This window comes from Pan paniscus, chromosome 11 (genome assembly GCF_029289425.2).
Source record: "Pan paniscus chromosome 11, NHGRI_mPanPan1-v2.0_pri, whole genome shotgun sequence".
Taxonomy (NCBI): domain Eukaryota; kingdom Metazoa; phylum Chordata; class Mammalia; order Primates; family Hominidae; genus Pan; species Pan paniscus.
In genome coordinates, this window is record NC_073260.2 from 117854400 (window position 1) to 117879940 (window position 25541).

A 25541-nucleotide genomic window follows, 5' to 3' on the forward strand; every position below is an offset into this window, starting at 1 on the left:
CAGGAGAATCACTTGAACCTGGGAGACAGAGGTTGCAGTGAGTCGAGATTGCGCCATTGCACTCCAGCCTGGGCAACAAGAGCAAAACTCCATCTCAAAAAAAAAAAAAATTATAGAGATAGGGTTTTGCTATGTTGCTCAGGCTTGCGTCAAACTCCTGAGCTCAAGAGATCTGCCTGCCTCAGCCTCCCAAAGTGCTAGGATTACAGGCTTGAGCCACCGAGCCCAGCCTCTAAATCTCTAAATATTCACTGATGGGTAGTATGTACTATCAGACCCAGGGAAATCTTTTCCATTTCATCTAACCCAGCCCACACTGTCTAGTAACAACTAGGACACTGGGAGGAAACTTAATCCTCCCAATTCACTGCTTAGGCAAGAACATGCACTACAAGATCCCAGGGAGTCTTATCATAGCCCTTAACCTGGCCCACATCCCTCTTTCTTCCAAAAAGGCTTCGTGACCTTACCAGGCTCAGGTTGGATGCCAAATTTGTCAAGGCTAACAGAGTTGTCCTAGGCTATTGGGGAACCAGCACGGAGCAGTTCCTCTACAACTACAAAAAACAAATTTTAATTTTTAATTGGATTTAAACATTGCTTTTAGGCCAGGCATGGAGGTTCATGCCTATAATTCCAGATCTTTGGGAGGTCAAGGCAAGAGGATTGCTTGCACCCAGGAGCTCAAGACCAACCTGGGCAGCATAGTGAGACCCAATCTCTGCAAAAATTAAAAAATGGGCCAGGCGCGGTGGCTCATGCCTGTAATCCCAGCACTGGGGGAGGCCAAGGTGGGCAGATAATGAGGTCAGGAGTTTGAGACCAGCATGGCCAATATGATGAAACCCAGTCTCTACTAAAAATACAAAAAATTAGCCGGGCGTGGCGGCAGGCACCTGTAATCCCAGCTACTCAGGAGGCTGCGGCAGGAGAATTGCTTGAACCCGGGAGGCGGAGGTTGCAGTGAGCCGAGACCACGCCACTGCACTACAGCCTGGGCAAAAGAGCGAGACTCCGTCTCAGGAAAAAAAAAAAAAAAAAAAAAAAGAGGGCCGGGCATGGTGGCTCATGCCTGTAATCCCAGAACTTTGGGAGGCCGAGACGGGTAGGTCGCTTAAGGCCAGGAGTTTGAGACCAGCCTGCCCAACATGGCAAAACCCTGTCTCTACTAAAAATACAAAAATTAGTCAGGTGTCGTGGCACATGCCTGTGGTCCCAGCTACTTGGGAGGCAAAGGCACAAGAATCGCTTGAACCTGAGAGGTGAAGGTTGCAGTGAGCCCAGATTGTGCCACTGCCCTCTGTCCTGGGTGGGAGAGAGAGAGAGAGACTCTGTCTCAAAAAAAAAAAAAAAAAAGTTAATTTAAAATTAAAAAAAAAAAAAAAGCCAGGCATAGTGGCATGCACTGGTAATCCCAGCTACTGGGAAGACTGGGGTGGGAGAATCACCTGAGCCTGGGATGTTGAGGCTGCAGTGAGCTGTGATTGCACCACTGCCCTCTAGCCTGGGCAACAGAGACCTTGATTCTAAAAAAATAAAAATAAAGAAATTAACATTGCTTTAAGTGTGACAGAACCACCAACTATGTACAAAGTGTCCTGGAATATGTTCAGAGCAGCACTCACCTGCAGCTGCTTCTTCAGTCCTCTTCCAGGGCAGCCCATAGTGCTTCATCAAACATCCTTTAGCCTCTTCCACATGAATGCAGAACACGCCAACTATTCAACAACTTTCAGGTCACAGACCATCATGTCAGCCATCTGTGGAGTGAGGGGATTGTATTTGTCCTTGGTTAAGCTTCTCAGTAGTACAGGGTTACACTTCTGAGATCAATTTTGGTTCCAAGAAACAATGAGTCGGTGAATTATCTCAGGTACCCACTTTTCACATTTTCAAATGAGGATAGAAGACCACTAGAAGATAAACTATAAGGCCAGGGGCGGTGGCTCACGCCTTTAATCCCAGCACTTTGGGAGGCCGAGGTGGGCAGATCACTTGAGGTAGGGAGTTTGAGACCAGTCTGACCAACATGGAGAAACCTGGTCTGTACTAAAAATAGAAAATAATCCGGGAGTGGTAGCACATGCCTGTAATCCCAGCTACTTGGGAGGCTGAGGCAGGAGAATCACTTGAACCCAGGAGGCAGAGGTTGCAGAGAGCCAAGGTTGCAGTGAGCCGAGATCGCACCATTGCACTCCAGCCTGGGCAATAAGAGCAAAACTCCATCTCAAAAAAAAAGAAGATAAACTATAAATATTAATACATCTAGCTGGGCACGGTGGCTCACACCTGTAATCCCAACACTTTGGGAGGCCGAGGCGGGCAGATCGCCTGAGGTCAGGAGTTCGAGACCATCCTGTCCAGCATGGTGAAACCCCGTCTCTACTAAAAATACAAAAATTAGCTGGGCGTGGTGGCAAACGGCTGTAATCCCAGCTACTTGGGAGGCTGAGGCAGGAGAATCGCTTCAACCCGGGAGGCGGAGGTTGCAGTGAGCCGAGGTCGCGTGCCAATGTACTCCAGCCTAGGCAACAGAGTGAATTCCGTCTCAAAAAAAAAAAAAAAAAAATTAATACATCCGATTGTGGATAGCTGTGGGGGTCATTCTGTTATAATCTTTTTGCCCTGCAGGACTGAAAAGTGCAAGATTATATGGCTCCACAATAACTGTGACTGCACAGTTTTCAAAAAAATCACTCGTATATCTGTCAGGGCAAACTGTTGGTAATGAAAAATAAGAAAAAGGGGCCAGGTGCAGTGGCTCATGCCTGTAATCCCAGCACTTTGGGAGGCTGAGGTGGGCAGATCACCTGAGATCAGGAGTTCGAGACCAGACTGGTCAACATGCTGAAACTCCATCTCTACTAAAAATACAAAATTACCCGGCCGTGGTGGCAGGCACCTGTAATCCCAGCTCCTCAGGAGGCTGGGGCAGGAAATTGCTTGAACCCGGGAGGCGGAGGTTGCAGTGAGCCAAGATCGTGCCATTGCACTCCAGCCTAGGCGACAAGAGCTAAACTCCATCTCAAAAAAAAAAAACAAAGGAAAAAAAAATCACTCGTACATAGTCAGACAATTTGTTTGTTGTATAGGATATCAAGACATATATTACCAACAGCTTCATTATTCACAATTGTCTGCATTGCTGAAATATTTTTGAATCCACTTTAAATATTCCAAATTTTATTTTGACTCAGCATTTCCAGTCGGCTTTAAAGACCAAAGTATTTTTATCAGCTTGAGGGGTGCTAGCAGGAAAGGGAGTGAAAGAGTGTTTAGGCCCTCATAGGTGGTTGAGGAGGTGGTTCAAATTGACTAGATGGTGGTAGTGGGTAAGATCGCCAGGAAGTACTGGAACCCACGGTCCCCAGGTTTTCAGGTTTTTGGGTATACGACGTGGAAATACTGTAACCCAGGGCCCTGGGTTTTCAGGTTTTTGGGTATACAACATGAAAAAATACCCACTTGAGACCCTTGAGTGTTGTTTCAAAAAGTTCCAGGAAGAAGCCGAGCCTCAGCAAAACAAAAACCAGCTGGATCCAGAGATGCCTGAGATGGATACAAAATGTGGCTAAGTCTTATTACCATACTAAAAACCCTCGCCCAGGTGTTATAGAACCTAACTGGGGTCCACTCACCTCCCTGACACAGTGAGGTTATGCAGCAGTAGGAAGGAAGGCATGTGTTTATTTTTTGTTATTTTTGGAGACGGAGTCTTGCTCTGTTGCCCAGGCTGGAGTGCAGTGGTGTGATCTCGGCTCACTTCAACCTCCGCCTCCTGGGTTCAAGTGATTTTCCTGCCTCAGCCTCCGGAGTAGCTGGGACTACAGTTGCCAGCCACCAGACCCAGCTAATTTTTGTATTTTTAGTAGAGATGGGGTTTTGCCATGTTGGCCAGGCTGGTCATGAACTACTGGCCTCAAGTGATCCGACCACTTTGGCCTCCCAAAGTGCTGGGATTACAGGTATGAGCCACTGCACCTGAACTTGTTATTTTTCAAATGTTTTGTTTTGAGACAGGGTCTCATTCTGTTTCCCAGGCTGGAGTGCAGTGGCACGATGATGGCTCACTGTAGCCTCAACCTCTTGGGCTCGAGGAATCCCCCTGCCTCAGCCTCCCAAGTAGCTGGGACTACAGAAGTGCACCATCATGCCCAGCTAATTTTTAAATTTTTTGTAGAGACAGGGTTTCGGCATTTTGCCCCTGATCTCGAACTCCTGGGATGGAGCAATCCTCCCGCCTTGGCCTCCCAAAGTGCTGGGATGAGAGGTGTGAGCCATCATGCACAGCTGAAGGCATCTATTTGCAAAGATGCAAAGCAAGGAGGATCAGGCAGCTCATGCCCAAATTCTGACCTCCCTGATGCCTTGCAGTTTTCTTTTTCTGTTCTTTTTTTTTTTTTTTAAGGCTGGGGTAAATTTCAGGAAAGCCAAAGTTACAGGCAAAATTGTAAATCAATAGATGGAGGTTACACTTTGGTTTTGGCCTAAAAAGGCGGGATATCTTGAAATAAGGGCTTACAGTCATAGGGAGATTCAAGATTTTTCTCATTTGCAATGGGTTAAGAAAGAGAAGCTTCGTTTAAATTTTGGGGACAGCATAAGAGAATATTAGCTCAGGATTGTAGATGTGATCCCTCCAAGCCCCTGAGAAAGAAATTTTCAACAAAGAACAGTGGTCAGACTTCAGTCTTCAGTTCCCCCTTCTCTGAGGTCTAGGTGCCAGCAGATCCATTCAGTAGGGGTCCAGGTTTCTGAAAAACAATGGAAAGACCTATGTTAAAATGTTATCTTTCATTTCTACACAAAACCAAATACCCCATGATTTTAACTTCCTTGGCTATCATTTTAAGCTACTATTACCTTTTTATTAAGTTACTTATTTACTCTCAGGGCTAGCTATGTGCTGGTAATTTCTCTTGAAAGAACTCAAGACTTTTTTGTATTTCTATGCTTAGATACTCAGCAAGCCTTTAAGAGGGGGTCCCTGCCCTGTCTCATAGGGAGGAGCTTCTTTTTCGCCATTTTCTTTCTCTTTCTATTTTTTTTCAATATCGGCTGGGTCTCCCTATGTTGCCTAGGCTGGTCTTGGGCTCCTGGCCTCTAGCGACCCTCCCTCATCAGCCTCCCAAAGTGCTGGGATTACAGGTGTGAGCCACTGCGTCCCGTCCCTCTTTTCCTCCCCTCCCCTTCCCTCTCCTTTCCTTTCCCTTCTTTCTTTCTCTCTCTCTCTTTTTTTTTTTTTTTTTCTTTTCTGAGATGCAGTTTCGCTCTTGTTGCCCAGGCTGGAGTGCAATGGCGCAGTCTCGGCTCACAGCAACTTCCGCCTCCCGGGTTGAAGTGATTCTCCTGCCTCAGCCTCCCGAGTAGCTGTGATTACAGGCATGCTCCACTATGCCCGGCTACTTTTGTATTTTTAGTGGAGACAGGGTTTCTCTCCATGTTGGTCAGTTTGGTCTCGAACTCCCGACCTCAGGTGATCCGCCTGCCTCAGCCTTCCAAAGTGCTGGGATTACAGGCATGAGCCACTGCGCCCGGCCTTATTTGCTATTTTCTATGCATGCGAGGTATGTAGAAACATGATGGAAAACTGCACCAGCACGGCTTTTGCTCCATCTCTACATACGACTAATAAAAGCACTGTTTTCACCTTTGTTCAGGGACGCACTGCTTTAAGAATTACCCCCAGTGTTTCCTTACTTGTTGCAAGTAATAACATCCCCTTGTCAAATCCTTGGTTGTGGTCACGGTACTGTCACCCACCAAGTAAGCAAACTCACCCACTGGGTGGGGAATAGTCCTGCAAGAAAAAGTCTTGGCAGGAGGGACAAAGGTCAGCCAGAGGGTCACTCCACCATACTCACAGTCTCAACAAGAATAGGGAACACAAGAGAAAACTGCCCTACTGGCCCTTGCTTTCCCTATCTGCGGCCTCCGGAACCTGGTGTGGAAGAAGTGTTCAGAAACTGTGCTGAGGCCCTTCCCTATTCCCCCACGCCATCCACCTTACCCCAACGGCAACTTTCTGGCCGGACAGGTCAGGAGCCCAGCTAAAAAGGTGAGTGGGCCATCAGCCTATACAGGCAATGAGAGTGTCAACCGCCAGATTACTACTGCCAGTTACGAAAAAACGGTCCTCTGGAAGCGACGTTCTCTGTGCGCCACGTAACACGCTGCAGGAAAGGTACACTGGGGGGTATCACGTGACCGTCCACCGCTGGGGCGAGCAGGCGCCTAGAACCCAGCGATCGTCCATGGCCAGGGAGCTTCCAGTCACGTTCCTCTCTCTAATACCATCCTCCGCGCCTCACCTAAGCAAGCGCCACCTTCTCGCAGCTTCCTGCCCCCTAAAGCCTCGGAAGTCCTGGCCCTCCCAAGGTGGGGAAACGGAGGAACGGACGTGAACGGAGCTGCGGGAAGCGCGACCGTGGAGCTGGACTGCACCGAGTCCCAGCGCGCATCCGGGCTCCGGGAGGCCCACCGAGCCGTGACGTCAGAGGCGGGGCCGAGCACTGGGCGACCTCTGAGCTCGGGGCTTCGCGGGTCCGGCGGCCTCTTGTTTCGCCTTCTTGCTCTTGGGCCATCTTCCCTAAGTGGGAAGACCTAGGTTTTGCCAATCGGTTACCCGAGACCTTGGAGCAACGGCCGCGTTTGTTTGCAAAACTCTCCTCATTTTGCGGCACCCGCCCTGCGCAGGTGGAGCCTTTAAATGGGAACACCTGGACGAGGCTCTGATGGGAAACGGGGGCTGGAAGTTTGTCAGGAGCACGGAGACAGGTCGCCCTTCGGCCTGAATTTGGCGTAACTAGGACTGTGGGTACCTCCTGGCCCCAGACTGTTTACCAAAGCAAGCTTGCTGCAAGCTGTTGTAGATAAGCTTTAACCTCCGCTGGTCCGAGGTGCTCTGAAGACCTTCGGCTTTTTATTTTATTTTATTTTTTGAGACAGAATTTCGCTGTCGCCCAGGCTGGAGTGCAGTGGCGCCATCTCGGCTCACTGCAACCGCAGCCTCCTGGGTTCAAGTGATTCTCGTGCCTCAGCCTCCTGAGTAGCTGGGATTATAGGCATGTGCCACCACGCCCAGCTAATTTTTGCATTTTTTGGTAGAGACGGGGTTTCCCTATGTCCAGGTTGGTCCCGAACTCCTGGCCTCAAGTGATCCGCCCGCCTCGGCCTCTCAAAGTGCTGGGATTACAGACGTGAGCCACCGCACCCAACCTGGAAACACTTCCTGGAAACACTTTTTTTTTTTAGAAGGAGTCTTGCTCAATCGCCCAGGCTGGAGTGCAGCGGCGCTCCAGCGGGGCGATCTTGGCTCATTGCAACCTCTGCCTCCCAGGTTCAAGCATTTCCCCTGTCTCAGCCTCCCGAGTAGCTGGGACTACAGGCGCCTGCCACCACGCTCGGCTAATTTTTGTGTTTTTAGTAGAGACGGTGCGTCACCTTGTTGGTCAGGCTGGTCTCGAACTCCTGACCTCAGGTGATCTACCCACCTCGGCCTCCCAACGTGCTGGGATTACAGCCGTGAGCCAGCGCGCCCGGCCTTCAAAACACTTCTTTATAAACAATTTGCAGTGTTGCAGCCTGGTCATCCGGGGCTTTGACCTAACATTTTTTATACTAAAATGTTAGGTAACTCCATATGCTCATTAATGGATTTGGTCTGAGACTAATTGCGTAGTTTTTATTTAAAATTATGTTACACTTTGATTCGTGTGTGTCCTGTATTAATACTGCAATACTCTTGATTTCAGCTTCTTTAATAATTAAATATCTCAGTGGTGTGTGATCCCAGGGAAGTATTCTTGGCACAGTTTTGACATGTTTACTTGGTTGGAAGGACATTGTGGGAATATAATGAAGCCGAAAACATGGGAATATTGCGAGTCAAAAATATGGTTTTCCCTGTATTTCAATATCCACAAAACTGAAACATGCCCTACATGTGTCCTTGAGTATATTACTAATAAGGTATACAATATAAGGCTTCCATCACAGAAGTTAAAGTGGTGTAGAATTGCCAACATTTGTACAGAATTTAGTATTTGTCCAGCACTGTTCTAAGTGCTCCACAGGTTTTAGCACCTATTACCCTCAGTGAAGTTATTACCCAGTGAATAGTCCCATATTACAGATAAACTAACTGCCTCACTATGAGATTGAGTGATTTGCTCAATCACTACGAGATTGAGTAATTTGCTCAAAGTCACACAGAGCCAGTATCAGCTTCTCTCTCTATTTTTTTTTTTTTTTAAATAGGCGGGGTGGCTATGTTGCCCAAGCTGGTCTCCAAGTCCTAGGCTCAGATCCTTTGGCCTCAGCCTCCCTGGAGTAGCTGGGGACTAGGGCACACGCCACCACACTGGGCAGGATCTGCTTTTTAAAGTAGTCTTCTGTACTCTTAGTGCAAAGGAGAACTGGACTGGAAGTCTGGAGGCCTATACTTCAGACCTAGCTCTACTATTTACCCAGTTGTTTGACTTATTTTTTTATTTTTTTATTTTTTTTGAGACGGAGTTTCGCTCTTATTGTCCAGGCTGGAGTGCAATGACGCAACCTCGGCTCACTGCAACCTCTGCCTCCTGGGTTCAAGCAATTCTCCTGCCTCAGCCTCCCAAGTAGCTGGGATTACAGGCATGCACCACCACACCCTGCTAATTTTTGGTATTTTTAGTAGAGATGGGGTTTCATCGTGTTGGCCAGTCTGGTCTCAAACTCCTGACCTCAGGTGGTCCACCCGCCTCGGCCTCCCAAAGTGCTGGGATTACAGGCGTGAGCCACCGAGCCTAGCCTCAGTTGACTCTTGAATGACATGGGTTTGAATTGCATGGGTCGACTTATACACTGCTTTTTTTCAACCAAATGCAGATTGAACATACAGTATTCACGGGATGTGAAACCCTGTATGGGGAGGGCCCAATTTTCCTATACTCTTATTCCTCAGGGCCAGCTGCAGGACTTGGGTATGCTTGGATTTTGCTATACTTGGGGGTCCTGTAATGGTTATAAGACCAATAACCAATCCTCTGTGTATACTGAGAGACAACTGTACTGTAGAGCTGTGTCTCAAGTTTCTTCACCTGAAAAATAAGGATTCTACATCAGTGCTGTTGACTTCCCTCAAGAGTTATGAATATCAATACATTGATTTTTAAAAGTAGAAGCATTTGGTTGGGCGCGGTGGTTCACGCCTGTAATCCTAGCACTTTGGGAGGCTGGGGTGGGTGGATTACCTGAGGTTGGAAGTTCAAGACCAGCCTGACCAACATGGTGAAACCCTGTCTTTACTAAAAATACGAAAAATTAGCCAGGTGCAGTGGCGCACACCTGTAATCCTAGCTACTTGGGAGGCCAAGGAAGGAGAATCGCTTGAACCCAGGAGGCAGAGGTTGCATTAAACCAAGATCACGCCATTGCACTCCAGCCTGGGCTACAGAGTAAGACTTCATCTCAAAAAACAAAAAACAAAACAAAAACAACAACAAAAAAGTAGAAGCATTTTTAAAGCAGTAAAACACTGTATGAAACAGATGTTATATTGCAATTATTTCACAGTCTTGGCTATTGAAGTAAGCCAATTAGGCAATTTACTAAATTATGACCCAGATGACTATATTTATGTCCCTGAAGTAGAATTACCTTTAAATTTCAATTGTAATTAACATTTTTTTGCTAGATGAAATAATTCATTCAGTTCTGATAATAAACCACATTTGCACAATAGCTGTATCCTTTTAAAGACAATTATGTAGATGATTACCTTTGAAATCACCTCAGAGACACTAATTACTAGTAAAAAATGAGTTTCTCAATTGCTCATAATACTAACAATATAGCAAATTAGAGAGTCAAATTTTGATGTTTTAAACTCCAGTGGACTCTGGAAAATATAGACATAGAATGACAGTAATCACTGATTTTTTTTTTTTTTTTTTTTTTTTTTTTTTTGAGACAGAGTCGTGCTCTGTCACCAGGCTGGAGTGCAGTGGCACGATCTCGGCTCACTGCAACCTCTGTCTCTCTGGTTCAAGCGATTTTCCTGCCTCAGCCTCCCAAGTAGCTGAGATAAAGGCACACGCTACCATGCCCGGCTAAATTTTGTATTTTTAATAGAGACGGGGGTTTCACCATGTTGGCCCGGGATGGTCTTGATCTCTTGACCTCGTGATTCACCCGCCTCAGCCTCCCAAAGTGCTGAGATTGCAGGCGTGAACCACTGTGCCCAGCCTTATCATTGATTTTGAAAAATGATTCTATATTGACAATAATTTTGCCTTTTTATGAGCCAATAAATTCTTATTGTTTATGACTGTTTACATTTAGTTACATTACTTGCATCAGACAAGTGCTAGTAGTTATACTGAACTATGCTATGGCCACAGACTGTCCTCCTGCTTACCTTGGATTTCTAAATACCAACCCCAGCTGACATGGAATAGGGCTTTGTATCTGGCGGATGCTCATTAACAGTTGTTAGCCAACTCTGAAAGGTGTCTTCTTAGCATGCAAATACTTGTAAAAATTTTACAGAAGGGTGACAAATTCTAACAGTCTACCTTCAGTTGATTTTCTTATTTTTTTTTTTTTTCAGACAGAGTCTTGCTCTGTCGCCCAGGCTGGAGTGCAGTGGCTCACTGCAACCTCCGCCTCCCGGGTTCAAGCGATTCTCCTGCCTCAGCCTCCCAAGTAGCTGGTGCCTGCCACCATGCCCAGCTAATTTTTTGTATTTTTAGTAGAGATGGGATGTCACCAAGTTGGCCAGGCTGGTCTTGAACCCCTGACCTCAAGTGATCCACCTGCTTTGGCCTCCCAAAGTGCTGGAATTACAGGTGTGAGCCACTGTACCCAGCCCAGTTGAAATATTTTAATCTCCCTTGATTCTCTGGAGAAGAAATGACCTGTATATTTTCTCTTTCGCTTTATTTTTGGAGGCTGGCTGTTGGGTTTCTGAACACGCTCTGTACTTCTTGTGGTCTCCTAATGAATTTTAAGTAGTTATTACCATGATAGTTTACATTAATTTGGGCTGACTCACTATCTCTGTGTGCCTGTTTGCTTCATATTTCATCGTCAGCAAAAAACTGGTGCAAATGCATGGTGAGGGCACATGATATAAAACATCAGTCTCTAACTTGTATTATGGCTTTAATTTTCTCTATGTCTTCACTTTATGATCAAAAGCAGAGTGGATTTGCTGCTTGCTTTTTATTGGAATGTTGGGAGTGATTAAGGAACTAAGACATATTTTGAAAAAATCTGCCTTTGATGTGACGTGATACTTACATGAATTAATATTGTGCATTTATATAATTAAAGAACCTATGCATTTAACTTATGCCTTCAAGAATCACTGTTGCAATTCAACACATCATCATATATAATATATAATACATAATATTATTATATATAATATTATTATATATTATTATATATAATATTATTATATATTATTATATATAATATTATTATATATTATTATATATAATATTATTATATATTATTATATATAATATTATTATATATTATTATATATTATTATATATAATATTATTATATATTATTATATATAATATTATTATATATTATTATATATAATATTATTATATATTATTATATATAATATTATCATATATTATTATATATAATATTATCATATATAATTATATATAATATTATCATATATAATTATATATAATATTATTATATATTATTATATATAATATTATTATATATTATTATATATTATTATATATAATATTATTATATATTATTATATATAATATTATTATATATTATTATATATAATATTATTATATATTATTATATATAATATTATTATATATTATTATATATAATATTATTATATATTATTATATATAATATTATTATATATTATTATATATAATATTATTATATATTATTATATATAATATTATTATATATTATTATATATAATATTATTATATATTATTATATATAATATTATTATATATTATTATATATAATATTATTATATATTATTATATATAATATTATTATATATTATTATATATAATATTATTATATATTATTATATATAATATTATTATATATTATTATATATAATATTATTATATATTATTATATATAATATTATTATATATTATTATATATAATATTATTATAATATACTCTCTCTCTATATATATATAGTGTGTATGTGTGTGTGAGACAGGGTCTGGACAGCTCTGCCCAGGCTGGAGTGCAGTGTCACCATCTCAGCTCACTGCAGCCTCAACCCCCCAGGTTCAAGCAATCTTCCCACCTCAGCTTCCCAAGTATCTGGGACTACAGGCATGCACCACCAGGCCTGGCTAATTTTTGTATTTTTAGTAGAGACAGGATTTTTGCCATGTTACCAGGCTTGTCTCAAACTCCTGAGCTCAAGCGATCTGCCTGCCTCGGCTTCCCAAAGTGCTGGGATTACAGGCATGAGCCACCGCGCCTGCCCTGAAATGTGTACACTTTTTAATTTAAGAATGAAAGAAGACCGGGCGCTGTGACTCATGCCTGTAATCCCAGCACTTTGGGAGGCCGAGGCAAGTGGATCACCTGAGGTCAGGAGTTTGAGACCAGCCTGGCCAACATGGTGAAACCCTGTCTCTACTAAAAATACAAAAAGTAGCCAGGTGTGGTGGCAGGCGCCTGTAATCCCAGCTCCTCAGGAGGCTGAGACAGGAGAATTGCTTGAACCCAGGAGTCAGAGGTTGTAGTGAGCCGAGATTATGCCACTGCACTCCAGCCTGGGTGGCACAGCAAGACTGTGTCCCAAAAAAAAAAAAAAAAAAAAAAAAAAGAGCCAGTCAGGCACAGTGGCTCACGCCTGTAATCTCAGCACTTTGGGAGGCCGAGGTGGGCAGATCACCTGAGGTCAGGAGTTCGAGGCCATCCTGGCCAACAAGGTGAAACCCCATCTCTACTAAAAATAGAAAAATTAGCCGGGCATTGTGGTGTGCGCCTATAATCCCAGCCAGTCTGGAGGCTGAGGCAGCAGAATTGCTTGAACCCGGGAGGTGGAGGTTGTAGTAAGCCGAGATTGTGCCACTGCACTCCAGGCTGGGCCACATAATTAGACTCCGTCTCAAAAAAAAAAAAAAAAAAAAAAAGAATGAAAGAGCCTTGCTGGGCGGTGGCTCACACCTGTAATCCCAACATTTTGAGAGGCCAAGGCAGGCAGATGACGAGGTCAGGAGATCAAGACCATCCTGGCTAACACGGTGAAACCCCATTTCTACTAAAAATACAAAAAAATTAGCCAGACGTGGGGGTACACGCCTGTAACCCAGCTACTCAGGAGGCTGAGGCAGAAGACTCACTTGAACCCGGGAGGCGGAAGTTGCAGTGAGCCAAGATCACACCATTGCACTCCAGCCTGGAGACACAGCGAGACTTTGTACCAAAAAAAAAAAAAAAAAAAAAAAAAAGTAAAAGAAAAAAGAAAAAAAAGAGAAAGAGCCTTTGTTTTTAAATTTAAGCGTAATTAAAAAAAAATTTTTTTTGAAATATATTCTCACTCTGTAACCCAGGCCCCAGATTAGAATGCAATGGAGTGATCATAGCTCACTACATCTTAAATTTCTGGGTTCAAGTGATCCTCCCTTCTCAGCTTCTTGAATAGCTAGGACTACAGGCATGTATTGCCTCAGCCTACTAATTTTTAATTTTTTTTTTTTTTTTTTGAGATGGAGTCTCACTCTGTCGTCCAGGCTGGAGTGCAGTGGTGGGATCTCGGCTGACTGCAACCTCCAACTCCCAGGTTCAAGGGATTCTCCTGCCTCAGCCTCCCAAGTAGCTGGGATTACAGGCACCTGCCAACACATCCAACTAATTTTTGAGTTTTTAGTAGAGACGGGTTTTCACCATACTGGTCAGGCTGGTCTTGAACTCTTGGCCTCAGGTGATCTGCCCGCTTCAGCCTCCCAAAGTGCTGGGATTACAGGTGTGAGCCACTGCACTTGGCCAAATTTTTAAATTTTTTTGTAGAGACAGGTTTTCACTGTGTTGTCCAGGCTGATCTTAAACTCCTGGCCTCAGGCAATCCTGCCACCTTGGCCTCTCAAAGTGCTGGGATTATAGGTGTGAGGCACCATGCCTGATGTTTTAAGTGTAATTTAATAATAGTATCTTTAAGCATTATTTTATTAGATCTTGTTGCAGCTCTTTTACTACTGTAGTTCAATGAGCTCCAAGTTCTTGTCCCACGGCCGAGAAGAATGAGGTACATGGACACCAGAGAGTAACTAAGGCAGAGTAGAATTTGTTGAGCAAAAGAAAAGCTCTCAACAGCAAGATGGGACCCAAAGGTGGGTTGCTAGTGATGAGGCCGAGTCTAGAGGTTTCTATAGGCTTGAAATGGGGAAGTGTGTGCTGACTGGTCTGTGGGTATGCTTGAAAAACACCATTCAGAAATAGGCACAAAAGTGTAGAGGACCAATTGGGGAAGGGAGGTAATGATTCAATACATCATCTCATATATATATATTATATATATAATTATATATATTATATATTATATTATATATTATATATATTATATATATTATATATATATTTATTATATATATAATATTATATATTATATATATTATATATAATATATAATATTATATATAAAATATTATATATTATAAATATATATTATAAAAAATAGCTGAAGGATAAAGACCAATCAGGAAAGAGCATGCCAAACAGGAATGGGATCTCTAAATCTGGTTTGTGGATTTAGCCAGAACTTGTAGCTTGGTTTTCAGGCTTCAGACTATCCTTAGCTCGAAGGTTGAGTTTCACCAGGGACCCATCCCTGTCTGCCTAAAAATTTACCTGCCTCCTATCACTATCAATCTCCTGTATGATGACTCTACAAGTAAGTGGATAAGGCAAAACCCTTTCTAAACAGGTGATGGGTATTCATCTTTCTGCCACAAGATATCACTATGTTTAGTCTCTGGACCTACCTACTTACTCTTTTTTTATTTTGTTTTGTTTTTTTGAATACAGAGTCTTGCTTTCTCACCGAGGCTGGAGTGCAGTGGTATGATCTCGGCTCACTGCAACCTCTGCCTCCTGGGTTCAAGCGATTCTTCTGCCTCAGCCTCCCGAGTTGCTGGGAATACAGGTGTGTGCCACCACGCCTGGCTAATTTTTAGTAGAGACGGGGTTTCACCATGTTGGCCAGGTTGGTCTTGAACTCCTGACCTCAGGTGATCCCTCCCAATGTGCTGGGATTCCAGGCATGAGCCACTGTGCCCGGCCGCTACCTATTCTTTATTCCTTCCAGGTACTACTCAGTGTTAATCAGTTTCACTGTACACTGGTTATCAACTTGAGTCCAGTGATATACAACACCCATGCACACAATTTATACTTAATGGAACCCCATGATTGTTACTGGAGTATTTAGCATTACATATTACCCCTTTTATAATAGCTATACAAAAATTACCCATGAGTGAATGAGCTGAAGCAGGTTTATTGCTTATGGATAGGCAGCAAGGAGCAACAGAAGCCTAGGATTTATTGTGAGCTGGTCCCCCAAGGGTCAAGAAAGCTGCCCAGGGCAGACAGGGTCTCAACTGTGTGGACTCCACTTGAACCACAGCCGAGAAATCCCAGAAAGCAGCCCTCTCTGGGTTATATCCTCAGGGGCCACAAGACTTGCTGGGCTAAAATGTTGGAGGACATGTCGCTTCTAGGGGAAAAAGAAACAAAGTCCAGGCTGTTCCAGCCAGTTCCTCCCCTATCTCAGGATACTGCATTCCAAGCATATTCTATAGTTATTCTTGTTTTTTTTTTTGAGGTGGAGTTTCGCTCTTGTTGCCCAGGCTGGAGTACAATGGCACGATCTTGGCTCACGGCAACCTCTGCCTCCCAGATTCAAACAATTCTTCTGCCTCAGCCTCCCAAGTAGCTGGGATTACAGGCATGTACCACCACGCCAGGTTAATTTTGTATTTTTTTTTAGTTGAGACAGGGTTTCTCCATGTTGGTCAGGCTGTTCTCAAACTCCCAACCTCAGGTGATACGCCCGCCTTGGCCTCCCAAAGTGCTGGGATTTCAAGGTGTGAGCCACCACGCCTGGCTCTACAGTTATTCTTGAAAACCACGGCCAGGCGCAATGGTTCGTGCCTGTAATCCCAGCACTTTGGGAGGCTGAGGTGAATCACTTTAAGTCAGGAGTTGGAGATCAGCCTGGCTAACATGGTGAAAACCCGTCCCTACTAAAAATACAAAAACTAGCCAGGTATGGTGGTATGCATCTGTAGTCCCAGCTACTCGGGAAGCTGAGGCAGGAAAATCACTTGAACCCAGGAGGCAGAGTTTGCAGTGAGCCGACATTGTGCTACTGCATTCCAGCCTGGGCAACAGAGTGAGACTGTCTGAAAAAAAAATAGTAATAATAATTAAACCACAAGCATGAAAAGAAGAACTGGGTTGGGGTCTGAGGCCACCCAGAGAATTGTTCTCCACCCCAGCTCAAAACTTGGTCTTATTGTTGTTTCATCATCATGGATGTCTTCGTTGCTCCTCACAAGCCCACTCACTTTTGGAATACCCACTTCTCTCTCTGGAATGTCCACTTCACAGAGATACCATGGCTATTCTTCCCTTTCTGTCAGTTCTGGCTTGCCATTCATTCCCACCCAATTGCAACATACCAGCTAGTAGCTGTTTTTCTCAAACCACACTCATGGACTACATCTCAAAAATAACTCCATTCTCTGAAGTATAGAACAAAGAAGGTCCAAATGGCCTCACTCCCAAGGCTGAAAGTTGTTCTGTAAGCTCAGCTAGGACTGTCAGGCAGGGGCCTCAGTTCTCCATATGGGCTCGCGAAGGGAAAATAAAACTTGGGGCCCCAAAAATCACTAAGCTAAAGAGAAGACTGAAGCTAGGAACTGCTTAGGGCAAACCTGCCTCCCACTGTATTCAAAGTCATTCCTCAGCTCACTGAGATACACATCTGATTGCTTCCTTTGAAAAGGCTAATCAAACTCAAAAGAATGCAACCGTTTGCCTCTTATCTACCTATGACCTGGAAACCCACTCCCCTCTTTGAGTTGTTCTGCCTTTGCCTCGAGTCTGCCTTTGTGTCAAATTGTCACACCTTTCTGGAAAAAACCAATGTTCATCTTACATATATTGATTGATGTCTCCCGAAAATGTATAAAAGTAAGTTGTACTGGGACCACCTTGGGCACATGTAGTCAGGACCTCCTGAGGCTGTGTTATGGGTGTGCATCCTTACCTTTGGCAAAATAAACTTCCTAAACTGACTGAGGCCTAACTCAGATATTCAGGGTTTACAGGCTTCTTGGGCTTCCTCATGGTGGCAGCTGAAGTCTAAGCAGGAGCCTTCAAAGAGTTCAGAATTGCATAATGCCAGGGCAGTTCAAAGAAAAATATTGTTTGGTAAAAGTGCTTAACCTATACACCAAAGGAAAATTTATACCTGATGTTGTTTTTTTGTTGTTTGTCTGGTTTGAGACAAAATCTCGCTGTGTCACCCAGGCTAGAGTGCAGTGGTGGAATCTCAGCTCACTCCAACCTCCATCTCCTGGGTTCAAGCGATTCTCCTGCCTCAGCCACTCAGGTAGCTGGGATTACAGGCGTGCACCACCACACACGGCTAATTTTTATATTTTTAGTAGAGATGGGGTTTCATCATGTTGGCCAGACTAGTCTCGAACTCCTGACCTCAAGCAATCTGCCTCCCTCGGCCTCCCAAAGGGCTGGGATTACAGGTGTGAGCCACCGCGCTGGCCTGTACCTAGTTTTGAATCATGCGTTTCTACAAAGCAGCCTGAGGAAAGCATGCCAAACAAACCTCCACCCTGAAAAGGAGAAGATGGCCCTAGGATGGATTAATAACCAAGGGCCATGAGGAAAGGATAACCTAAGTTGGAGTCCTAAAGGCCTAAAAAGGTGGGATCAGTTTAATGTATACAGTCTTTTTTTTTTTTTTTTTTTTTTTTGAGACAGAGTCTGGCCATCACCTAGGCTGGAGTGCAGTGGCTCGATCTCGGCTCATTGCAACCTCCGCTTCCCAGGTTCAAGCGATTCTCACGCCTCAGCCTCTTGAGTAGCTAGGACTACAGGCGCCTGCCACCACGCCCGGCTAATTTTTGTATGTATTTTTAGTAGGGACGGAGTTTCACCATGTTAGCCAGGCTGGTCTTGAACTCCTGACATCGTGATCCGCCCACCTCGGCCTCCCAAGGTGCTGGGATTACAGGCGTGAGCCACTGCGCCCGGCGGATGATCCATTTTTACAGATGGGAGGCATGTACTATCTTAAGCGTGAGAGACAGGCTACTAGAAAGGCCAAGACCATGGATTTCAACAAGTGGGGAAAAGTCCCAAAGGCGCAGATGGTTATAAAGGCCCTCCTGGGATAAGATACTTTGGCTGTAGACGCTGTAGAAAGTACTGGCCCCAGGAAGGAAACATGGAAAAGCTGGCTGCAGGGTCTGGGGATATCCTAAGAGAACTTTCTGCGGCTGTAGGCTTTGGGAAAAGGGCCCTGAGGGCTGAGGGACAGGGCTGGGTCTGTCATCTAGTGACATCCGCACCCACCGAAGCTCCGCTGGGCTGCACCGCCAACTCTGGTCCTCTAGAGAGCTGCGAGGATGGGGATCAAACACTCAGTGGGGCCGGGCAGGCTGTCTGTGTCCGCAGCCCGCTCAACACGACGCCGGCATATCGCAGCGAACAGGAGAGGAGACGTCGCAGTCCCAGTAGTCTGTCTCCGCGTCTCTTGGCTGCCTGGTCCCGGCCCTGGTGCAGGGGGAAGACGATTACTTGGGATCTTGGGTCGGGACTCGGAGGGGCAAGGCAGAAAGGCAAAGGGGGCCGGTACTAACGGTGCGATTTGAGACTGTTCTACCTAAGTGACCGCGGACGCTCGCGCACGCGCAGAAAGACTTGGATGCCGCCCTCCCTGCGGCGCCCGAGGACCTCACGTGACCCCGAGGTCCTCACGTGACCCCCCAGCAGCCAGCGAAGCGGGGTGGTCAGCGCCTCCGCAACGCATGTGGGTCAGCTGGCTGACGGGACCAGGATCTTCCGGGCGGCTCAGTGCAGTCGCTGAGCTAACGCCACAGTCTGGAAGTTGCCTGTTTCGTCAGAGCTGGGGCGATACTTGGGCAGGAAAGAGGAACTGAGGCCCAAGCGGCCGCGGGACTCCTTTAGGGCGGGACCTGCTGGTGTCCACTCGCCCCACTTAGTAATAGGTTTCCACGCCGGCCTGGGACCTTCTGGAGCGGTGACCTCAGAGGCGCGGCCATGGAGGTACCATTGCAGGTGTCACCAGCCTCTGGGCGGTCCCTAAGGATTTTTTTTTTTTTTTTTTTTTTGAGATGGAGTTTCGCTCTGTCGCCCAGGCTGGAGTGCAGTGGCGCGATCTCGTCTCACTGCAACTCTCTCCTCCTCGGTTCAAGCGATGCTCCTACCCCAGCCTCCCGAGTAACTGGGACCACACGAGCGCACCACCACGCCCGACCAATTCAAGGGAAGCACGTCAACAATGACCATGTTGCAAGCTTCCGGGAGCGCAAATTCCGTGTGTTGGAGGCACCGGTGTGGAGTGTGTTCTACTCCCGCAGGTGTGAGCCTTCAGATGGGGAACGTGCGCTGGAAATTTCTGAGGAATGCTTGAACCAGGCCGGCTTCGGGCTGAAATTGAAAAAATTAGAAGTGCAGGTGTATCCTGGTTCTTTTCAGTGTATCGAAGTCGGGCTGTTGCAACCTTCGTTTTTGCACTTTAACGTTAGCTCTTCAGGGTATTAAATTTAGGGCTTTTGTGCTGTCAGAGGCAGATGGCCAAACGTACGAAACATTCTGCAAAGGTGAAATGAATTTTCTTAACTGCCTGAAGTGTCTCAACTGCCAGGCCCTTGCGGGCCTTTGTTCCATAACGTTCTCAGCTAAGAAAGATTACACGATCAATGGATTTGGGCAGAGTAATTGCTAAGTTTCTTCTTTCAAGTTATACTTTGATGTAAAGACTCCATTTCAATGCTACAAAACTCTTAATTTCAGCTTATTTGAAACATTCTACGAGCTCTACTCCCAGATGTTTTCTTGGTTTTGAGGGACACAGTGAGGATAAAGGGAACGTGATATTCATGGTGGTAAGGGCAAAAATGTTGTTTACTCCACACACAAGACGAATTTTTCCTATACTAGAAGACAATTGAGTATTTTCCTAATAAGGTGTACAATATCGAGCTTCCAAGTCTACTTAGGAGACAAGGTGATGAGAGATTATGATAAGAGCAACAAGTCATAAACATAATGGTGACTGAATTATCTATAATCACCAAAGACTCAATGACTCATATCCCATGCTATCTCAAAGACATTTCACCCAGTTTTTCCCTCCATTGGTTCAAAATAAGATCACTGTCTTCTCCCTGACATGCTTTTTTTTTTTTATTTTTGAGACTGTCGCTCTGTCGCCCAGGCTGGAGTGCAGTGGCTGCAAGCTCCACCGCTCCACCTCCCGGGTTCACGCCATTCTCCTGCCTCAGCCTCCCGAGTAGCTGGGACTACAGGCGCCCACCACTACGCCTGGCTAATTTTTTGGTATTTTTAATAGAGACGGGGTTTCACCGTGTTAGCCAGGATGGTCTTGATCTCCTGACCTCGTGATCTGCCCACCTCGGCCTCCCAAAGTACTGGGATTACAGGCGTGAGCCACCGGGCCTGGCCTTTTTTCTTTTTTTTAAATTTAGATGGGGTCTCACTCTGTTACCCAGGCTGGAGTGCAGTGACCTGATCTTGGCTCACTGCAGCCTCCACCTCTCACCTCAATGGGACTACAGGCACAGGCCATCACACCTTGGTATAACATGATTTTTAGATTTGACTTCTAGGACACCCATTCTCTTGGTTTTCCCCTACTTCTGTTTCTGCTCCTTCTCAGTGTTTTTTGCTAATTCTCTCTTCTCACCACCTTTTAATTTGGAGTGTCCCCAAGTGTAATTCATGGTCCTCTTCTGGATGTAGCCCTCACTTTCTTGGTGATCTTACCATGTCTCATGGGTTTAAATTCTATCTGCCATTCATCTCTGGTTATACATTTCTCAAACGCCATACTTTTACATCCAACTGCCCTCTTTTTTCTTTTCTTTTCTTTTTTTTTTTTTGAGACGGAGTCTCGCTCTGTCGCCCAGGCTGGAGTGCAGTGGCGTGATCTCGGCTCACTGCAAGCTCCACGTCCCGGGTTCATGCCATTCTCCTGCCTCAGCCTCCCGAGTAGCTGGGACTACAGGCACCCGCCACCATGCCTGGCTAATTTTTTGTATTTTTAGTAGAGACGGGGTTTTACCGTGTTAGCCAGGATGGTCTCGATATCCTGACCTTGTGATCTGCCCACCTTGGACTCCCAAAGTGCTGGGATTATAGGCGTGAGCCACCACGACTGGCCCCAACTGCCTTCTTGACATCTCTACACAGATGTCCAATAAACATCTGAAAATTGATGTGTCAATACTGAACTCATGATCTTCCTCTCTACACCTACTCCACCATGGCCTTTCCCATTATAAATGGCAGCAATTCCATCCTTTTAGTTGTTTATGCCAAAGCCTGCTTTCTTCCACTCCTCCAGTCATCAGGACGTCATGTTGACTGTACCTTCAAAACATGTCCCAAATCTGACCTTTTCTCAACCACCTCCACAGTGAACACCTTAGTTAGCTGTATTGTCATTGCAGGAGCCCCCTAACAGCTGTCTCTGCCTCTACCCTACTCCCCTCCCCGCCCCAGCCTCCCAGTGTCAATGCAGCAGCCGGAGTGACTGTTTTAAAAGCTAAGTCAGATCACATCACTCTTCTGCAGAAAACACTATCATGGCTTCTGGTTTCATTCAGAGTAAAAGCCAAAATCCTTAGAATAGCCTTCAAGGCCTGAAATGACCTGAATTCTGTTAGTCATGGTTCTAGCAGGAAACAGCTGGCATGTTCAAATTAGGATAGTTTAAGGAGAATTTTTAAAAGGGGTTATTTTAAAAGGTGTGAGTAGAGGAAAAGGAATGATTGTTCAGCAACCTTGGGTCTAGTAACAGCAGGGCTTTTATAGCATCCCTGCGCTGGAAGGGGCAAGGAACTGAGTGGTACCAGATCCCCAAAACAGAGAGGACTGAGGCGATAGCCACCTGTCAGGAGTTGAACCCTTCAGTGGGATGCAGCCAGCCAGTGAGCATCTTGCTTAGAGAGAGCAAGAGCGATGAATACCCAGATCCGACTCTCCTCACTCGCTCTCTTTTGTAGGTGCCCTGTTAGGAGATCCAACAGAAAGCCAGATGGCAAGGGTGTAGTCCCTAGAGGGCACCTTCCGGGGCTCACAGCAGGATGGAAGAAGGTAAAGGGTGGTCTGGAGGGCCACATATGGGATACCGAGCACCCTCTCTAAGCTCAGCCTGACCCCCCCCTTCCATTCATTCCCTCAAACCACACTGGCCTTGTTATCCTACAAGATCCCCATGCTTCTCTCTTAGGGCCTGTTTTAGCTACCCCCTCTGCCCGGAATATTCTTTCCCACATATTTTTTGGGCTAATGTCCTCATTTCCTTTGGCCTTTGCTCGGCTATCATTATCCTCTCAAATAGGACATCTTGGCCGCGCATGGCTGCTCACGCCTGTAATCCTAGCACTTTGGGAGGCTGAGGCAGGTGGATCACCTGAGATCAGGAGTTTGAGAACAGCCTAGCCAACATGGTGAAAACCCATCTCTACTAAAAATACAAAAATTAGCCAGGCGTGGTGGCACATGCCTGTAATCCCAGCTACCCAGGAGGCTACTCCTAGCTACTCAGGAGACAGGCAGGAGAATCGCTGGAACCCAGGAGGTGGAGGCTGCAGTGAGCCGAGATCGTACCACTGCACTCCAGTCTGGGTGACAGAGCAAGACTCCATCTCAAAAAAAAAAAAAAAAAAACCCAAAAAGGACATCTTGATCACCCATTCAGCACTGCCACCCACCACCCAGCACTCCTGACCCTGCTACACTGTTGTACTTTTTCTTTCATCCATAGCACTTAACTTCCTGCATACTCTATCCTTCACTTATTTATTTTGCACTGTTTATTTCCTCCATCCCTCCACTGAGATTGAGCTCCGCAAGTGGAAGAATCTTTGTCAGCTTAGTTGATTGATGTATTCTAAGTGCCTAGATCAAATAATGCTTGTTGAATGAATTAACGGTCCTTTAGTACTTACTGAGTTCTAAGTTCTTTAAATGGATAGCGTTACATACAAAGAGAAAGGAACTACCATTATTCTATTTTTCAGATGAGGAGACTCTACTTTTTCACATTTTTCTTTTTTTTAAATTTTTTCAATATAAGTTTGACTTTTTTTTTTTTTTTGAGGCAGGGTCTCACTCTGGTTGCCCAGGCTGATATGTAGAGGCACAATCTCGGCTCACTGAAGCCTTAACCTTCCAGGCTCAGGTGATTCTCCCACCTCAGCCACCTGAGGATCTAGGATTACATGACCAGCTAATTTTTTGTATTTTTAGTAGAGGCAGGGTTTTGCCATGTTGCCCAGGCTGGTCTCGAACTCCTGGGCTCAAGTGATCCTCCTGCCTTGACCTCCCAGAGTGCTGGGATCACAGGCATGAGCCACCACACGTGGCCAGAATTTTTCCTTCTTAGCAATGTCTTCAAACACTTGGTCTATTCCGTTCTTTTTTTTTTTCTTTTTTTTTTGAGTTGGAGTCTTGCTCTGTCACCCAGGCTGGAGTGCAATGGTGCGATCTTGGCTCGCTGCAACTTCCGCCTCCCGGGTTGAAGCAATTCTCCTGCCTCAGCCTCTCAAGTAGCTGGGACTACAGGCACACACCACCAGCCTGGCTAATTTTTGTAGTTTTAGTAGAGATGGGGTTCCACCATATTGGTCAGGCTGGTCTTGAACTCCTGACCTCAGGTGATCCACCCGCCTCAGCCTCCCAAAGTGCTGGGATTACAGGCGTGAGCCACCACACCCAGCCGATATTCTGTTCTTTATTAAAAGTAAGGTTCTGGCTGGGAGGGATCATAATCCCAGCTACTTAGGAGGCTGAGGCAGGAGAATCTCTTGAACCAAGGAGGCGGAGGTTGCAGTGAGCCGACATTGCACCATTGCACTCCAGCCTGGGCAATAAGAATGAAACTCTATCTCAAAAAAAGAAAAAAAGAAAGAAAAGAAAAAGCTTGCCCAATCCCTGAGCTACATGACTCAAAATATAAAATGCAATTGTGTTCCGAGTCTACAAATTTTCATATATTTTCCTCAACAAATGTAAACTACATATAGTTTATATAACACAAATAATCTTAATTATTAACATTACTGTATAAAATTTAAAAACTAAAATTATTTGGGAAAGCACAGTCACAGATCCTTCCTGTGACTTGTGTTTTTCCCAGGCAACTAAAATAAAATTGTTCTTTTAAAAAATTAAAATTACTTTCACAATTTTTTTTTTGAGACGGAGTTTTCCTCTTATTGTTCAGACTGGAGTGTAATGGCACGATCTCAGCTCACTGCAACCTCCACCTCCTGGGTTCAAGCGATTCTCCTGCCTCAGCCTCCCAAGTAGCTGGGATTACAGGCATGCACCACCACGCCCAACTAATTTTGTATTTTTAGCAGAGACAGGGTTTCACCATATTGGTCAGGCTGGTCTCAATCTCCTGACCTCAGGTGATCCACCCGCCTCAGCCTCCCAAAGTGCTTGGGATTACAGGAGAGAGCCACTGTGCCCGGCCCACAATATTTTTTAAAAGTTATTTTTCTTTTAACATTTTCTGAACTACCAAAAGGCAAAATATATTATGGTTAATGAAGAAGGGCTAGTCACAGTGGCTCACACTTGGAATCCCAGTGCTCTGAGAGGCTGAGGGAGGATCACTTGAGCCCAGGAGTTGGAGGCTGCAGTGAGCTGTGATCACACCACTGCACTCCAGCCTGGACGACACAGCAAGACTGTCTCAAAAAAAATAAATAAATAATAAAAAGAATATAAAGATTTAGAGTTAAAATGACTTAAATAAAAATGAACAATATTATTTAATTTCTGGAAAATGTAAATAAATATTTTTTTTTGTTTTTTGAGACGGAGTCTCTCTCTGTCGCCCAGGCTGGAGTGCAATGGCGTGATCTTGGCTCACTGCAACCTCTGCCTCCTGTGTTCAAGTAATTCTCCTGCCTCAGCCTCCTGAGTAGCTGGGATTACACACATGCACCACCACGCCCAGCTAATTTTGTATTTTTAATAGAGACGGGGTCTCACCATGTTGGTCAGGCTTGTCTTGAACTCCTGACCTCAGATGATCCACCCTTTGGCCTCCTAAAGTGCTGGGATTGCAGGTGGGAGCCACCACGCCTGGCCTGTTAAATATTTTTGTAAAAATAAAACTAACATGATTTCAGCATTCAACATCCATTCCATAGCCAGCATTAACAGCACCATATTTTTTTTTTTTTTTGAGACAGAGTCTCGCTCTGTCACCCAGGCTG

The 25541-nt window shown here is 45.1% G+C and overlaps 1 long non-coding RNA gene across 1 annotated transcript; it reads right to left on the reverse strand.

The window, feature by feature from the left end:
• Window positions 1–24403, reverse strand: LOC117981630 (uncharacterized). The gene is made up of 4 exons (XR_008619780.2): window positions 18613–24403; window positions 3639–4754; window positions 3466–3549; window positions 1–1760 (listed from the first exon to the last, which is right to left on the reverse strand). It is a non-coding gene; the product is annotated as an uncharacterized LOC117981630 (long non-coding RNA).
• Between the last annotated feature and the right edge of the window lie 1138 nt (window positions 24404–25541).